Below are 7,876 nucleotides of genomic sequence, written 5' to 3'. Positions count from 1 at the left end.
TCCAAATAAGAATCAATATCGCGTTGTAAGTGACAACAAAATAATGATTCAATTTTTTCATAATACTGTTGTCCGAGTGATTGGAGATGATGAAAAAGTTCCAATGCATAAATTTGATTTTATACAATTACATTCTTTAGATCAATTTCGCGACAATTATTATTCACTTCTGGGTGAATATATTGGTGGTTTATTATTATCTAAATGTATAGAAGTTCCAGAAGTTCAGTTCTTAAAAGAAATTTGGAAGTATGATTTCTATCTTTCAAAATTCTTTTTTGGTACATAGAGTATGCTTTTAACAATAAATTGATGTTATTGAATTGCTACATATAATAGACACTACTAACACTATTGTTTGAAGATATAAACAAATTGGTTTGTTGCTTTTGGTGGGTCCATTATGCAAAGTTTCAAATTCCATCGACTCTTATAATTTATAATATTTTTACTAACTATGTGTATTTTTTATTGTAGTGAAAAATCGGAAAATAGTACTATTGGAAAACTTGAGATACAACTTACTTCTGCGGACTTAGAAGAAATTATCTCCAAGAAGATTGATATTCCAACTCTTATGAATCACGTCCAAAAAACTGTTGAAAAGGTATTATATTAAAAATGCTTTTTTTATAATTTTGAAGCATTATTTAATAATTAGATTTATATCATACAAAAAAATTTCTAATAATTTCGTAAATACAGGATTTAATCTTCTACTGTAAGGCTAAAGTGACTGATATCATGAGTGAGAAGGGTTGGTATTATATCTCATGTCCGGTTTGTATAAGACGTGTCACTCCAAGATTGACGGACTTTATGCATCAATTACAAAAAAATCAATTAAAGGACCAATACCATGGTTAGAGATCTACAAATAGTTTATGGTTTAAATATTAATCATATATAAATAGCTATTGATTTTTTTTATGATGAACTTTAGGTATCGTTTGGAGTTTGGTGTTGAAGATCATAGTAGTTCGACCATATTTGTTATTTTTGATGAAGAAGCTAAGAAGTTAATTGGTCAAGATGCAAGCTGTTTTTGAAGCTCGTATCTATGAAAAGGTTGTCCTTTTTTAAAAATTACTTACAAAAAATTTAATAAAAAACAATTATATATTATAATGATCATTCAAAATATTGATTATATAAAAATATATTTATTGTAAATTAATCTTCTGCAGGCTAATAACAAAGACGATGCTAGCGATGATGACGTAGAATCAGAAATACCGATGATAAATAAAAATATTATTGGGAAATAATTGATTTTCAAAGTTAAAATCACTGCTTATAATCGTAAAACATCACGACAAACCTTCACTTTGAAGAAAACTTTTTAAACAATTATCCTTGAGGTATGTTTTAACTTTTAAAAATCTAAAATTTTTTATTTAACTTTTCCAAAAAAAAATAATTGTTATACTAACTATTTGATATGAAGGACGACAAAGAAGTTACAACAAATAAAGAAGAAGATACAACTAAGGATAATGGAAAACGGTCTCATGATGAATCTGATAGTAAAGATGATAAAGATTCAAGCAGCAACACATTTAAAAAATCAAAGGTATCTATGTAATTTTTCTCAAAAATTAGCTATTTTATTTTTAAAATAATATACTAATTAGCTGTTTAAAAATCTATTTATATTGAGGGCTTAATCTCATGATCAAGATAACAAGTTTCATAGTGCGGAGGGATATTCAAGATTCGAAATTATCATTAACTATGTAGTTTTTATATACTTCATTAAATAATCATTGATTATGATTTTAGATTTTCATTATTACGTTAGTCTTGGACTATTTAGCAAATACTTTATATGATTTTAACTTTTTTTTTATGTACTCCAATATTTTAGATTTTAAATTTTTTAAGAGATCTTATACGTCTTATTATTATTATTATCATATTTCGTGTTAATATTTTCATGTTTTTATATCACTTATACATGCTTGGTTATGGATGAAGACCACACTAAATTAAAATGATATTACATATATGCACATAGGATACACTTTCACAAAATTAGGTGAGAGTCAATATTGGCTATGATTTTGTCCAAAAGCTACCAAAAACTTGTATATGATACTATTCAAGTTGGGAGTGGAAAAAAAAGATTATCTTTTCGTGTACAATGAAAAAAAAAAACAAGTATATATCTAAAATTATTATCATACTTATTTGAATCATAGTTTTTATTAAAAAAAATTATCATACCTATTTGAATTATTTATAAGACTAAAAGTAATCTTTTTTTAAGAGCAAAAAAATTATCTATAGATATTAAAATTATCTAATAACCAAAAATGTGTGTATGATGCTATTGAAAGTGGGGATGAAAAAACAAAGATGAAGTGGGAAAAAGAAGTTAATAAAAATGACCAAAAAGTAATAGGTGAAAAAAGTGGACCCATATAAAGTTATAAGGAACAAGATAATCTTTTCATGTGTGATGAAATTTTGAAAATAAAATTTTGTTAAATTAAAAAGATAAAATTTACTTTTATTGTAAAGATATTATTCATAACTCTATCTATTAACTATTACTATAACAGCAAATTGCTGACATCATCCTCTTCCCAAACTGTACATGTGTCGTTTTCTCATAAAAAAATTTCCCGCTAAATGCATTTATGATGTCATATATAATTTTTATCTTTTTTTAGAAATTGGTTTTTTTTTATTCTTTTTCATTTCAATCTTTTTATCGTGTCAATAAATAAATAAATACATATGTATTTTTTTGGTTGATAAAAAATTGATATTGAACTAATTAACCTTTTTTTTTGGAAACAAACTTAAACTTTTTAGGTAACTGGTAACTATAAAGTTTTTAAAAAGGTTTTAATGTTATTCGTGTGTGTGTGTTTTAATAAGGATTGTGCAAGCAACCTAGCTATAAAGTCATCATATAAATAATATATAAAGCTAAACTTTTACCCAGGTCACGATGTAGCGACACTTGACGTTTTAACTTTTCGCCGAGTGTCGCCCCATGTTGGATAGATTTAAATAGACTTCATAAGATAAAAAAATTAGTTTAGAATTCTATTTAGATAGAATTTCAGGATAAAATTGTTAGGTTAGAGTTTTATTTTCGATAAAATATCAATTTCAGATTTACAAATTAAATTATAATTTTATTCAAAAAAATTATTAGATTATAATTCTAAAAATTTATCAAAAAAATTTATATCATAATATTTTTTTAGCGAAGGAAGTGGTTTAAAGCGTAAAATATACTTCACAATCCAATAGAATTTTATTACTATGTAGACCTGTCAATTAGGGTCGGGTCTTGAATCATCTCGAATTGGGTAACTTCAGGTTACGAGTCAAGAAATGTTCAACCCTTGCCCAAAGTTTTGGGTTCGGGTCAACCCAACTGGTTTTGAATATTGATTTATTTAATTATTTTTTGCTAAATTTTTTATTTTTTTAAATTTATTAAATTAAATCGAACATTTCCACCAATATTATTATTAGTCATTACATGCCTACTAGATATCATATCGTCAAAAAAACACATCAATTCCTAACTAATTTTGTATCAATGATATATTTTTAAAATTTGATGTATAGATTAAAAATTTATCTTAAATTTCAATAAATAATCGGGCATTGCACGGGGCACAAAAATAGGAGTGAATTATTAGATCTGCAAAGCTAACAGTTATATAGACAAATATGACTGTTAGCTTTGCAGATCTAATATTTAGGGTTCTTCATTTTATTGAACAAGAGGCTAGGTTGAATTATAAACGCCAAAATTTAATAATAACTAATTAAACACAAGAAGCCCAAATTAATGAAAAAAATAGTATAAAAAATAATAAACAAGTATTGTTAATTCAAGTAACTTACTATACAAATTATACTACAAACTACAACTAAATTATATCAGTTTCTTTACAATTATCGAATACATCTCACTGTAACGAATCTAGCATTTTATACAAGTGGGTTCAAATAGAATAAAAAATAAATAAATTATATTATAGTTATTTATAAATTAACAAATTACATGAAACAATATATATATATATATATATATATATATATATATATATATATATATATATATATATATATATATATATATATATATAATTGGACATGTTTTCAAAAAAAAAAAATATTAGACATTATTAACACATAAAATTATTGATATTGATAAATTAATCATACATTTATATCACTTTTCTCAAAATAAACAATTTAATGTTAATTAACTTATTATTTTTTTCGTATTTCAAATATTTGTAATAATATTTGTTTTACAAAATTAAGTGAGGTAATTTGACCCCATTAATTCAAACATAGATCCGCGTTTGCATTCTCATTAGGACAACTAATTGGCTCTAACCTATCATTTAAATGAAATCTATTATCAATCACAACTTTACTATATTTGACGCATACAATTTGAGATACTACTCTACATAAACAAGTGATAATGTTTATCACTGTTTGAGATTCAACTCCGTTCCAATGCAAGTCACCTTAAGACATTATATGTGATCGAGACATTTGATCCCTGATATCGGTCAACCCTGTTGTGCTGGAAAAATGCCGAATCAAGGCGTTTGTATTATGAAAATATTGTTCCTGCATCAAAATTGGCTGGCGATCTCCATGAGTTATTCACTCATGCTCTTGAAATTCCCTTTAGTTCCAAAAGTGAAACTCGCCCTAAGTGATGAGCTGTCATCACGATAAGCTGAAGCGATCTGTAATACAAAAGTTAGACAATTTTTCACAAGATATTATATTAACTGACAAATAGTAAAATGTTATGAAAGATCATAAATAATCTTGAAGCGAAAACAATACTCGTTTTCCGTTCGTGTATAAATAAAATAGGCTAACAATTATTTCTATAATATAATAGAATAACTCAAAATGTGTTTATAAACTATAAACTAATATTCGATAGTATATTATACTCTTAAAATTTAAGGTGTTTCTCTATTTCTGAATATGATTACAATGTTACAATTTCTGAATCCATTAACAATCAGTCTGATTACATAGCCTATTACTAGGAAGCTAATGATGCAAATTAACGCTAAATAATTTGCCATTAGTTATTTATTTCTTTCTAATTACTCTCCTTTTTCTCTCCTTCTATTTCTCTTATTATTTTACTAATTTAATCTTCTCCAAATAAGGAAGAATATATAACCAACAAATCTCCCCTTTCTGAATTATTATGAGATTTTGGATAAACTCGCTTCCTCTCAACAAACATCAAGCTTCTGTATGGCCAACATCTTTGCATGTCATCATATCCGACCATGGTCAGTATGGCTCTTTTCCAAATGTAATAGCTTGGCTTGGCTTTAAAGAATTCTCGTATCCAATGATACCTTACGTTTAGAAAGGGCATGGAGGGTAGGATTTTTCATAAGATGAATAGCACTTTTGCTATCACAGTAAAGTATTTACTTATCTTGTTTAATTATTAACTCTTGTAGGAAATCTTCATCCACAAGAGCTCTTTACAAAGCTTTTGTCACAGCAATATACTCGGCTTTTGCTGTTGATAATGCAACATATTTTTGTAACCTTGATTGCCATGATATAGCCCCCCGCCCCCCCCCCCCCCCAAAGTGTAACTTGATACTGACTATCGCGAATCAAAATCATTAGCTATATGCATCTATCTAACCTTTAAAAACAGGGTCTCCTTGACCAAAACATAAGCACATTTTTATGTGCCCCGCAGATACCTTAGAATCCATTTTACAGCTTTCTAGTGTTCTTTCCCTGGATTCGAGAGAAATGTACTAACAACACCTATTAAAGACCATAACATACATCAAACTACCGTCTGCGGATGCATGAGGAACTTTATTCATGTCTACTTTTTCTTTCTCACTTGTAGGACATTGTTGAGAACTTAACTTAAATTGACCAGCAAGTGAAGAGCTCACTGGTTTTGACTTATGCATATTAACCTCTCAAGTAGCTTCTCAATGTATTTTTCCCGTGACAACCAAATTTTCATGCCCTCTACAAATCTTGTAACAAACACACAATGGTCTGATGTTGTCTTCTGATATTTATGTTCCTTCATATAGGATTCAAACTTTTGATACCACTGTCGCGGAGCTTGCTTTAAGCCATACAAGATCTTATTGAGAAGACATACCATGTGCTCTTTTCCCTTAACCTGAAATCCTTCTAGTTGTTCCATGTATATTTCTTCTTCCAAATCACCATTTAGGAAGGCTATTTTCACATCTAGTTGTTCGATTTCTAAATCTTTGCATGTTGCCATGTTAAGAACAACTCGTATTAATGACATTTTTGGAGAGCATTCAGCGCGCCACATAAGTAAAGGTCTTATTTTGACCAATTAAAAATTAGATTTCTATTTTATTTTAGAATTAAAAAATTCACTTGCCACCTAAGTAAAACTAACAAATGAGATTTAATAATTTTGCCAAGTTGATAAAAAAAACTAATAGTAATTTTTTAGATTGAAATTATTTAAAGAAACTAAAATTATCTTTAATAAAGAAGAAGCTAAAAATCAACTTTAGATATTAGGATTTAAATAATTTTTAAAACCTAATAAACAAATTATATTTTGATATTACATTTAAATTATTAATTAAAATATATATGTTAATAACAAAAAGATTTAATTGATTTAAATTTAAAGATATCTACCATTTGTTTTGTTTTTTTTTTTTTTGTTTTTTTTTTTTTTGAAAAAACATATCTACCATTTAAATGTTATTATCTACATAAGAAAGATTGAAAAGAAATAAAAATAAACTACATTCATGTATAAAATTGTGAAAAAAAATGTTCAATTAACATATTTGAAAAGTGATAAAAATACAATATATGATTGTAACAAAATTAAATTTATTTAAGAAAGATAATTTCAACTTTAAAAAGTAAAAAAAATCATGTTAAATTATTATAAAAAATATTCGATTTTGGATTTGATAAAATAATAATGTAATTAGAAAAGTGATATTCTTTCAAAAAAAATAATTGACAGAAAAATATACATTAAAAATAAACTAATAAAAAAAATATAAACACGATCAATTTTGGATTAGATAAAAAAAATCATAAATCATTAAATTAAAAAAATCCTTTCTTTTTATCTTGCAAATAAAAAATAATCTGTTAACCATTTATCATTTATTCTATTAAAAAATTAAATACTATATTAACAAAATTTATCATATTTAATGATAAAAATTTATCACAATGTTAAATTTAGCACTCTTTTATAATCCTACATGACCAATCTATTGTTAATCTCATAGATTTACATAAATAAACATACAATTTTATAAGGATCCCAAGTGCCAACAATATTTACAGGCAAAGAAGCGTAATTTAGAAGTTGAACATTATAAAATTCTTGGTTTAGAACTCAACGACGGACACAATCAACGATTCATTATATTTTATTTTAGTATTATAAGATTAAATGACGTCAATTGTCACTTAACTAACATAAACCGATAAGGTTACATTGCAAATTACTTTCATTAAGATATTATATGGTTTAAGTAAGAAAATTATATTTTCTTGAAATAACATCAACCGATAAAGCCACATTTTTACATAAAACTAAAAAAATTATCTTTTTTGATAGACAATAGTAATTTCATTAAATTACTATATGGTTTAACAAAGAAAGATAACTTTTCTTGAGATTTATGTATGAAAAACCACCTGTAAAAAAATATGTATGAAAAATCGAGTATCACACGGGGCTTTCATCTAGTTAACTATAAAAATAAACAACTAAATCTTTTAACCATACATAAGTTTTGGATTGATGTCGCTCAATCTCATGGTTGATAGACGACTCGGTCATAATTTGTTAGATTTC

This window comes from Chenopodium album, chromosome 9, assembly GCF_948465745.1.
Source record: "Chenopodium album chromosome 9, dcCheAlbu1.1, whole genome shotgun sequence".
NCBI lineage: Eukaryota > Viridiplantae > Streptophyta > Magnoliopsida > Caryophyllales > Amaranthaceae > Chenopodium > Chenopodium album.
Note: the sequence above shows the minus strand (reverse complement) of the source record.